The sequence below is a fragment of the Lagenorhynchus albirostris genome, chromosome 21 (genome assembly GCF_949774975.1).
Source record: "Lagenorhynchus albirostris chromosome 21, mLagAlb1.1, whole genome shotgun sequence".
Classification (NCBI taxonomy): Eukaryota; Metazoa; Chordata; class Mammalia; order Artiodactyla; family Delphinidae; genus Lagenorhynchus; species Lagenorhynchus albirostris.
The window spans coordinates 21,827,731-21,838,407 of NC_083115.1; positions in this window are offsets into that span (position 1 = coordinate 21,827,731).

Consider the following 10,677-nt stretch of genomic DNA (forward strand, 5'->3'; position numbering starts at 1 on the left):
AACCACATCATCTAATTTGTCCTGTAAAATTGTTAGGATGCTACAACACTCTTTTATAGCTTGAAGCAGTGTTTTTTAAAAAGTTCACATCAACATTTCATATGTAATATATGTATTATGAATGATAAGAAATACTCTTTTTAAAAGTTGCTGCTAAAACATTAGGAATTTTTTTGATGAGGGTTAAATAACAATGCCTTTGGAGTAAATCACTGAGTAGTTCTGCTGTAGTGTATTTGAGCTCTCAACTAGGAAGTTAAAGGATGCTTATAGCAAATAAGATTACATTACAGCAGAAAATTTTGTTCGGTTCTAAAATTCTGGTGACTGTTTTTTAGTCCACTTAGAGATATTTCTGGAGCCACCATAATACAGTCTTAATGTTCTGTGTCTCTATTTCAGAATCCAGTTTGTAAGTTCAGGTAAATTGCACTGTTTGTTCTAGATATTTTTAAGGTTTTACTGCTCTACAAAGTAAAATTTACAAGGTAACATGTCATTATTTTACTATAATTTAATGAGACACGGGGTTTTTTCCTATGAACCTAATTTTGTATCCACCATTATAGTAAAAGAATTTGGCTAGTCACGAAAAAAATGATTAAAAATTAAGGTTTGAAATTCTTAGAGTATGTATATTACAAAGATAGTCTTCACCAAAAATCACGTTACATTTATTTCATATATTTGGGGATTATAGCTGATCTCCAAGTTTTGAGTATGCTTTGGTTTCTTCATTTCATTATGAGAATCTTTATGTTTCATGAAGAAAATATCCCAAATTAAGCAAACATATCTGCTTCCCATGTAGTTAGGTATACAAACTAGAAAAACCTAATTCTACTGTTAATTTGAGAAGATTTCATTTTAAATTATATTTCGGGGAATGTGAGAGGAATGTGGTCTTTGAGGTGAATATCCACAAGAAAATGACATTCCATAGATTTTTTTGATAGCTGTTTAAGTATTACAGAAATACAGAAAGGGGCATAAAACAAATGTACAACTCATGTCACAGAGCAAACTCCTGGGTCACCACTAACCAAATCAAGAGTTAGAATATTGCCAAGAACTCACAAGATCTGCCCCCCCGACTTCTTTTTCACAAATGAGATTTTTTATTTGTCATCATTCAGAGTCTGAGTTTTTTTTTAAATAAATTTATTTATTTACTTATTTATTTATGCTGGCTGTCTTGGGTCTTAATTTCTGTGCGAGGGCTTTCTCTAGTTGCGGAGAGCGGGGGCCACTCACTGTCGCGGCCTCTCTTGTTGCGGAGCACAGGCTCCAGACGTGCAGGTTCGGTAGCTGTGGCTCACGGGCCCAGTTGCTCCGCGGCATGTGGGATCTTCCCAGACCAGGGCTCGAACCCGTGTCCCCTGCATTGGCAGGCAGATTCTCAACCACTGCGCCACCAGGGAAGCCCCAGAATCTGAGTTTTAAACAGATTCTTGGACTGGTGGTTCATCTCCACCAGCTCTTTCACCTCCCTCATCCCCAAGCTTGTCCAGAATTGCTCCCTTCACCTTGAAGCTCCATGAGTTTTCCCAGTTCAAACGTGGGCTTTTTCAGCATTTTTACTTTTCTAACAAGTCTTCATGGAGCAGATAAATAGGCTGGCAAGCCTCTCTGTGTCTTGTCCAGTGCTGTCTGGAATCAATTTATTGACCACTTCTCTCGAGTCATTTGTCTGCACCTCTTGGGCTGTGATTTTCACCACCTTCTCCCGAATTCAGTGGGCCTGTGGGGCGAACTCATGAGATCCCGTGGGGATCCCTCCCTGTTAACAATCCTCTCTGCCTGCCAGAAGGTAACCACCGGCTTAACTTTTAACACCATTGTGTGGTTTTGCCTGTTTTTGAATGTCATACGACTGGAATTATATTCTTTTGTGTCTCAGTGCTTTTGCTGAATGTACTTACATTTGTGAGATTCTTCCACGTCGTCGCCTGTGGCTGTAATTCGTCGGTGCTCATTTCTGTGTAGTATTCTAATGTATGACTATACCACGATCCATTTATCCAGCCTGTGGCTGATGGACATTTCAAGTGGTTTCCAGGTTTTGACTATTATAAGTAATGCCAGTACAAAGATTTCTGTAGATGTGCCTTGACCTGCGCGTGCATTTTGGTGGGGCCTATGCTTAGGAGTGGAATTGCTGTGCAGTCTACATATTCGATAGATAGTGCCAGAGTTTCCCAGAGTGAATGTACCAGCTTACGCTCTTGCAGAAGTGTATTAGTTCCTGTAGTTCCATATCCTCACGCATATTTAGTGTCGGTTGTTTTTAAGGTTTAACCATTTAGGTGTGTATGTAATGGTATCTTGTAAATTTTTTTTTTTAATTTTTGGCCACACCCCTCGGCATGTGGGATCTGAGTTCCCCAACCAGGGATCAAACCCGCACCCCCTGCATTGGAAGGCAGGGTCAACCACTGGACTGCTGGGGAAGTCCCTATCTTGTGATTTTTTTTTTTTTTTTAACTGCATTACTCTGGCTAATAAGATTGAACATTGACCACTGGGATATCTTTTTTTTTGTTTTTTTTTTTGCAGTACGCGGGCCTCTCACTGCCATGGCCTCTCCTGTTGCGGAGCACAGGCTCCGGATGCGCAGGCTCAGCAGCCATGGCTCACGGGCCCAGCCGCTCCACGGCATGTGGGATCTTCCTGAACCGGGGCACGAACCCGTGTCCCCTGCATCGGCAGGCGGACTCTCAACCACTGCGCCACCAGGGAAGCCCTGGGATATCTTTTGTAAGGTACCTTTTCAAGCTTTTGGCCTGTTTTTCTGTTGGTTGGATGTCTTTTTCTTGTTACAGGAGCAGTTATGTGTTCTGGATATGATCAGTCCCAGTGGAGTCATGTTACAAAAATTTTCTCCCAGTCTGGCTCGCCTTTTCACTATAAATCGTGTCTCTGAACAGAAATTCTTAATTTTAGTTTAGTCCAGTTTGTCAGTCTTTTCTTGCATGATTAGTACTTTTTAAAATGTTGGGCTTTATACATTTTCATTTACCCGAGGACATGAAAAAATGCTGCTCAGTTATCTTCTAAAAGTTTTGCCTTTCACACTTAAATATGCAGTTCACCTGGCACTGTTGATTGTCTCTTTTTTCATTAATTCTATTACTTTAGTTATTTACTTCCAGCTTTATTCTTTGGGTTTAATTTGCTGTTATTTTTTAAACTTCTTGGAATGGATGTATAGTTCATTGATTTTCAGCCCTTCTTTTCCAATAGATGCATCAAAGGCTATAAATTTCTTCTTAGCATAGCTTTAGCTGTTTCCCACAAGTTTTGATAACATGGTATTTTTATTTTCAAGTTCAAAATATTTTTGAGTTGCCCTTCTGATTTCCACTTTTTACACCATGGCCCTTTAGAATATATTTTTATAGGATGTTTTAAAGTTATATTTGTGGTTTTGGTTTAGTTCATATGAAAAATTGTAGGAAAAACTAGAAGCTCTATCTAGATCAGGGTTCAGCGACTTACAGCACATTAGCCAAATTCAGCAGCCCAGAGCCCATGTTTGTGGTTTTTACCTTTCTAAATGGTTTTTTAAGTCAAAAGAATATTTTGTGATGTGTGAATATTATATGGAATTCACATTTCGGTGTCTGTACATGAAGTTTTATGGACCAGCCATGCTGGGTTCATTTGTCTTACCCAGGGCTGCTTTTGCAATAGGGCAGAACTGTGCTGTGTCAAAGACCATCTGACCGCCACAGCCTGAAATATTTACTACCTTGTCCTTCAGAGAAAACATTTGTTGACCCTTTGCTCTGGATGATATTTTCTTGCAGACGACATTTACTTTTGCTTCTGGCAGGAAGCGGGGGTGCTCACAATCCCAAACCTCCCTAATCCAGCTAAAGGGACGAGATGGACTGAAGGCCGGCATCAGCGACTGCAGGGCCAGCGGGTCTCCGGTTCCCTCTTCCTGCTGCAGGAGGGCTCCCAGGGCTTCCCTCCCTGGGCGGGCCCCACTTCCCTCCCTGAGAGGCTCTCAGAATCACTTTCTAGTTCTCAGCCTTCCAGCCATATTTCCACGACTTTCAGACACCTACCACCTCCTGGGGAAATGGACCCCGAACACCAGACTCTTTTCTCAGGATGTCTTCCCCAAAATCTTGGCCCCAATTTCCCATGCCCTGTTAGCTCCCCGCTGCCTTCAAGCAAATTTTTCTTTTAAATAGTTTGAACCCTTTTTCTAGTCGTTTGCAGAGAGACCACTGGTTGGCATTACCTGGTCTGCCAGTATGGAAATCCTTTACGAATCATAAATACACTGTCCTTTGAGAGAGGATTCTTCGATGTTACAGTGAAACTGCCCAATGAGTCGCGTTAGTCTTGAGCCTGGAGGGGTCTGGGCAGCTGTCAGATGAAGCAGCCCCGTTTTCTCATCCCCCCCTTAGCCCCCCCAGGGTTGAGGGTGGTGGTGGCCGTGATCCCCGTTCGTCTGGTTCCCACCAGTGACTGAGTCCCGGGAATAACCCCAGCCTCTTCCCCCGTGCTCACTCTCTACCCCTTTTAAACCCACTGCAGGTCCTCACGTCATCCTGCTGTTATCGCTTTGATTCCAGGTAATCGTTTCTCACCTCCACTGCTGTCTCCTTGCCCCCAATCCCTTCTCCACGCTGCTGCCAAAGTGCTGAAGCGGAAACTTGATCACGTCACTTCCTTGCTTTAAAAGTTCAACGGCTCTCAAGAGACTGTTGTAGAAAAATGGAAGTTCTTCAGAAGAGCCCACTAAGCACTTCATTATTTAGCCTCACTTCTCATCACGCCCACAGACCCCTTTCAGCCTTCCTTAAGCTCAGCCTCCCCCCAGACTATAAATTCCCTAAGGGCAGACATCATGTTTTACTGGAATTGTATGTTCTCTGGCTCTAGCACAGTGTAGGTATTCACATGCTGGTATGAAAGGACTGGTGGATAAGCTAAAACAATTGTGTCCATGCTTACCATTCCCTTTATTCTTACCGTTCTCTGTCCTCTTAGTCATTGGGCTTCAAATGAGCCCATCTTCCAGATTTGGGGGCAAAAATTCCCTTTGTCTAACCGAGCCTCTGGCTACTACCCTGTTTTTATTTCTTTGTACTAAATTGAGAATGCTGTGTGAGAATTCTTTCTTTGTACACAGGGGTCCTTCCACCTTGGCTGCCACCTGTCTCCCCTGGTCCACTGGGTTCCAGAAGCCCAAGGGTGTGTACTCTGAATCCTCTGACATCTCGCTGCAGGCCTGCCACATTCACCCAATAACCTATCACTTGGTTTTTCTCTCTTACCAACCCTCTGTTGTGGGACTTGGAGTCTCTAAGTTACTGCAGTTACTTATTTACATTCTTCTTTCCTCTGTTAAGACTCCTCCTCAGTGACAGGGACTGGGTCAGTCTGGCATTAACTTTGGCTCCAGTGCCTAACTTGCTGCTTTGGCGTGTGCTCAGGTGTGGGGGGTGAATATGTGTTGTCCCCCTTCTGCCCCACTCCCTCCATAACCTCTTAAAAATGCTGCCTTACCTCATCAGCACCATACTGAATCCGTTCAGGTCACTGATGGCTCCCTCCTTGCCAAATCCCAAGACCTTTCTCTCTACCTCCTTCTTTTCTGACCTCTCTGGGGTATTGGCTATTATTGGCCCTCTTTGAAATAATCCTCTACTTTACTTTGATGCCACATGGGTTACCTCAATTCTTTCCCTGGGTTTTGCCTGATGACTTGTTCTAGCACCTGTCTCTCCAACCCCTAATGGTGGTGACTCTTCTTTAAGGCCATCTTGGGCATCTTCTCTGTTGTTGTTTTTGTTTTTAATTTTATTGATTGATTTTTGGCTGCGTTGGGTCTTTGTTGCTGCGTGCGGGCTTTCTCTAGTTGCGGCGAGCAGGGGCCCACTCTTCGTTGCGGTGCGTGATCTTATTGCTGTGGTTTCCCTTGTTGCGGAGCACAAGCTCTAGGCACGCAGACTTCAGTAGTTGCAGCACGCGGGCTCAGTAGTTGCGGCTCACGGGCTGTAGAGCGCAGGCTCAGTATTTGTGGCACACGGGCTTAGTTGCTCTGCGGCATGTGGGATATTCCCGGACCAGGGATCGAACCCGTGTCCCCTGCATTGGCAGGCAGATTCTTAACCACTGTGCCACCAGGGAAGTCCCTTCTCTGTTGTTTTTATACTTACTCATTTTATTGATTCTTAAGGACTGTTTACAAAAAATGCTACATTTAAGATAGTTTCCAAATTTCTATCTAGTCTTCTTTCCTTTACTTTTACATAGTCCTTTACTTTTAGGGTCCCTTTTAGATGTTTTCAGTTACTTCAGAATCCCTATATCCAAAACTGAAGTCACTGACCTTCCCAAGTGCTGCCTTCTAACTTCTGTTGCCATCAGGGTAGTGTCCTTTTTTTCTCAAACGTTAAAGCTCAGCATTCTTATTGATTAACATTTTTCTTCAGTGTCTGAATTATGTCCTGTCATTCTTCAAAATATAACATATTCCTCATTTTCACTGCCATCACTGTAATCCACACCTTTATCACATCGTATTTGGATTACTAAAATAGGCTTTTAGCTAGAGAAAGCTTAGGAAGCACTGACTTTAGATTATATATCATGTGGTTTGGTACTTAAGTAATATGGTCTCAGGTATTGACTTTAGTCTGTGTTTTACATCCCAAATAAAGCAAAAGACAATCCTTGAGAGCAGAGACCCCATCATGCTTTTGGATCTGCCACAGCATCCAGGCACGTGTGAGACCATAGAGTGTCACTCAGTAATGTTTGGCTCATCCATATTTGCAAGAAACTGCAAGAAATAGGGAAACTGAACTACAATAAAACATTTAAAGATGCTCTAGTAAAGGGCTACAAGAATTAAAAATGAATAGAATACAGAAAAATTATATTCTACAAAATGTCTTATGAGACATAGGTAACCTTAATACATACACTGTACATTAACAATTATAAAACAGTAGATTCTCATTATTTGTGGTAGTCACGTCCTACAGTGTTAGCAGGAACACTGAATTAGCAAATACTGGTTCACTGCTCCTAAAGGAAATACAGGTTAGGTTCCTTTGAGCTCCTGGTCACATTTTTGTCAACCAACCAATACATAACCTTGTTTTATGTGTGTTTGTGTTTAAAGCCACATACTTAATATATATGGTTGATCCATTAACATTAAACTCATGGCCAACAGCACTCAGGCCTGAAGGAAGCTCACCTAACACACATATCTCCTCCATAAGGCACAGCACAGCCTTCCAGCACTTAGAAACCCTGGACATCACTTCATCACTATGCTTTGGGGCTATTTTAAACAATGAAATCACCAACAGAAAGCACAAAAAGATGAAAAACATGGCACTGAATAGGTCACGAAAGGCCCCGTTTTTGGAGTGGGAGCAGAGCGGAATCACGAAGGCAGGTCATGGACTAGTTTGACCTCAGCTGGGAAGACACGTGTCAGGCAAGTTTTTCATTGCTCTGTTCATGTCCAAGAATGAACACACAGGGGTTAGAAATAAATTTTAGAGAGGAGTCTAATTTGCAAATATGGAATCTGCAAATGAGGAACAAGTATACTTTTTCATGCACTGATAAAAACTGATATTCAAGAGAAGCAGAATAATGAAAGGGATTTATGGCATGATAGATTTTGTAAAACTGTATTTAAGGACTTGAAATTTGAATTTAAGGCAGCCATAAATTTTCATCCATAACATTATATTGGGGTCAATACATGACCCCAACGTGGTTGTCCACTTACTACCCTCTGTGTGTTCAAGATCCCACCCAACTAGGGGCTTCCCTGGTGGCGCAGTGGTTGGGAGTCCGCCTGCCAATGCAGGAGACGCGGGTTCGTGACCGGTCCGGGAAGATCCCACATGCCGCGGAGCAGCTGGGCCCGTGAGCCATGGCCGCTGAGCCTGCGCGTCCGGAGCCTGTGCTCCGCAATGGGAGAGGCCACAACAGTGAGAGGGCCACATACCGCAAAAAAAAAAAAAAAAAAAGATCCCACCCAACTGGAGGACTTGACTTTCCCCAAATACTCCCCAGGTTCTCTATGTTTTTTTCAGATGCACCTTTTCCTCATTCATTCTTGCATTCAACAAATACGTATCAAACACCACCCATGTCCCAGGCACAAGGCAGTGAAAAAGATGATTACTGTCCTGAGTTTGCGTTGCACGCTGTAGGTGTTTTTAAATTTTGCCTCAGCACAGTTTATGGTCCATATTCTACACAAAGTAAAACAGAATGGAAGCCATTATTCAGTTAATTGAGGTTTAAACACAAACCATGGAGGCGAGCTTTCTGTCAAAGTTACCCTTATGAGCTGCCTTCTCTGTCAGCCTCCATACTTTTTCCCATACACTAAAAATACAAAATAAGGTGGCTAAAAAGACAGAAGATACCCATAGGTGAGGCTTTTAGGGAGAATATCCATAAAAAATGAAAAGGGCTTATTGGGGGTGCTAGTAAAAGAAGGGGTGCATTTAGGGAGAGAGCTCTGCAGGAAAGAGGGCTAGTGAGGAATCCCTGGGGGCAGGACACTCCATTCCCAGCTGTTACTTTAAACACTTCCCAACCCTCCAGACCTTCAAGCCTGACAGCTCTGCACGGTGAGAAGACTGCAGAGCTAGGACAGTAAGCAGAGATACTGCCTGTCAGAGGCTGAGGGGTCTGGGGGTTCTGGGTGTGCTCAGGAGCTGGGCTGAGGACGGATTCCACAGGCTCCTTACACAAATCTCCGCTCCCGATGCCTCAGGGATAACACTCACAGGGATGGAGGAGGCCAACGTCTGGGTCACGTGCAGAAGGGGGATAGTGACACTAATAAAGGTTCAGTCCCCTTCTCCACTTCCCGCTCCTGCCAGGGAGGGCCTGCTGTTCACTCACTGCTCACACGGCCCACCTGCTTCTCATACCCCACATCCCGCACCCCCGGCTAACTCTTAGGCTTGAAAATACTCAAAGGGCTGGCCTTACTTTGAGATATACTTCACAAAAGTATTTGTCCTCCTAGCCTGCCCTGCTTTTCTTTTCTCTCCATCAGAACTTGGGCCGTTTCTATCATCCTTAGCATTGGAAAGCCAATGAGGACAAGGTATCCAGAAGGCGCCTAACAGCCAGCGTTTGTGGCCTGGCCTCGAGATGGCCTTAAGAGACTTTCTTTTGAGCTCTCTGGCCTTTTCCAGCGGCAGAGACAACTGCTAGATTAGGAAGGATGTAACCTTGGAGGTGGCCAAACACAGACCTTAGTTACTAGAGTGAAATGAGGCAGCCGATTTTTTACCGGGGAGGCGGGAGTAAGGAGAAGAGATTGGGAAGAAGGGTAAAGAACAGAGGGTACCGGGACTTCCCTGGCGGTCCAGTGGTCAGGACGCTGCGCTTTCACTGCCATGGCCTGGGTTCAATCCCTTGTCGGGGAACTAAGGTCCTGCAGCCAAAAACAAAAACAAAAACACAGAGGGTACCGAGATGCCCTTCAACCACCTGTCAGGAGAACCACAAAAGACACGTGCCTGCCCTCCAGGCTTCGCCAGCAGGTGGGGACTTGTTTCCTCCAGGTCACTCCCAGCAAGGGCCATATGAACCGCATGCTCTTCTGCACCAGTAATGCTTCCTTTCCTCTCGCAAACAGGTTTATGAGAGCCAAATCCAAAACTGCCTTTTCCTCTAGGTCTTTATAAATTGTTGCTGAAAAGAAGTGCTGGCAGATACTTTCTATACCCACGTATTTAAATCTAGTTATTTTCTTTCAAGGCCCACCTTCTACCACCCCACCCCCCCGCCCCACCAGTTCATCTCCCGGCTTCTAGTCCCTACCCAGCCAGGATTCACTGTATTGAACGTTACATTATCGAACAATGCCATGTCACTCCTCTCTCCTAACCCCACTTAAGCTTTTTTCAGAATAGGCTCCTGCCTTTTTGTATCTTCCACAGGACCTAACAGGCATTAAATACCAGCTTGCTAACTGATTTTCAGTGAATACTGTCTACCGGTCATAAAATTCCAAGCATCACAATTCTCTAAAGGCACAAATACAGAGCACTTCCTAATTATGCAAAGCTCTTCAAACTGTGATTTAAAGCTTTTAGTGGAACCTCAGAGTTCCTGAAGACAGTATGAAAGTGCATAAAGTAAGATTATAGAAGCTACGATCCGTGTTACCACTAGGAGTCTACAGCAGCATCGTAGGAGGTAAGGTGAAGAGACGGCATAACCTATTTCAGTTTGAAAACCAGAACTTTAAGCCCTGTAGGTGCTCACATGATACACAGTATAATATCTGACATTTAGAAGCTTGGCCACGGAGTTATAAATGAGTCATGCTAGAAAATAAGATGGATGGTCTTATGATTTTAATCCATTTGGCAGTTAAGAAGAATTCAGTAAAATATCGTGCATTAAGTGGTCTTTACTGACATTTCACCTTCAGTTATTCATTATTGTGTCTTCAGTTAATTATATAAGTATGATAAGTTCTTTTCTATTTGCTGTGGGAATTTAAATGTAAAATAAATACAAAATACATTTGTGGTTTAATGAATACTCAATGAAGCCTTTTTTTTTTTTTTCCTGAGGTATTCCTTTCAATCTGGTTTCATCCCAGATCTTTCTTTTTACTTCCCCTAGGAAGAGTCTATTAAACCACACAATGGA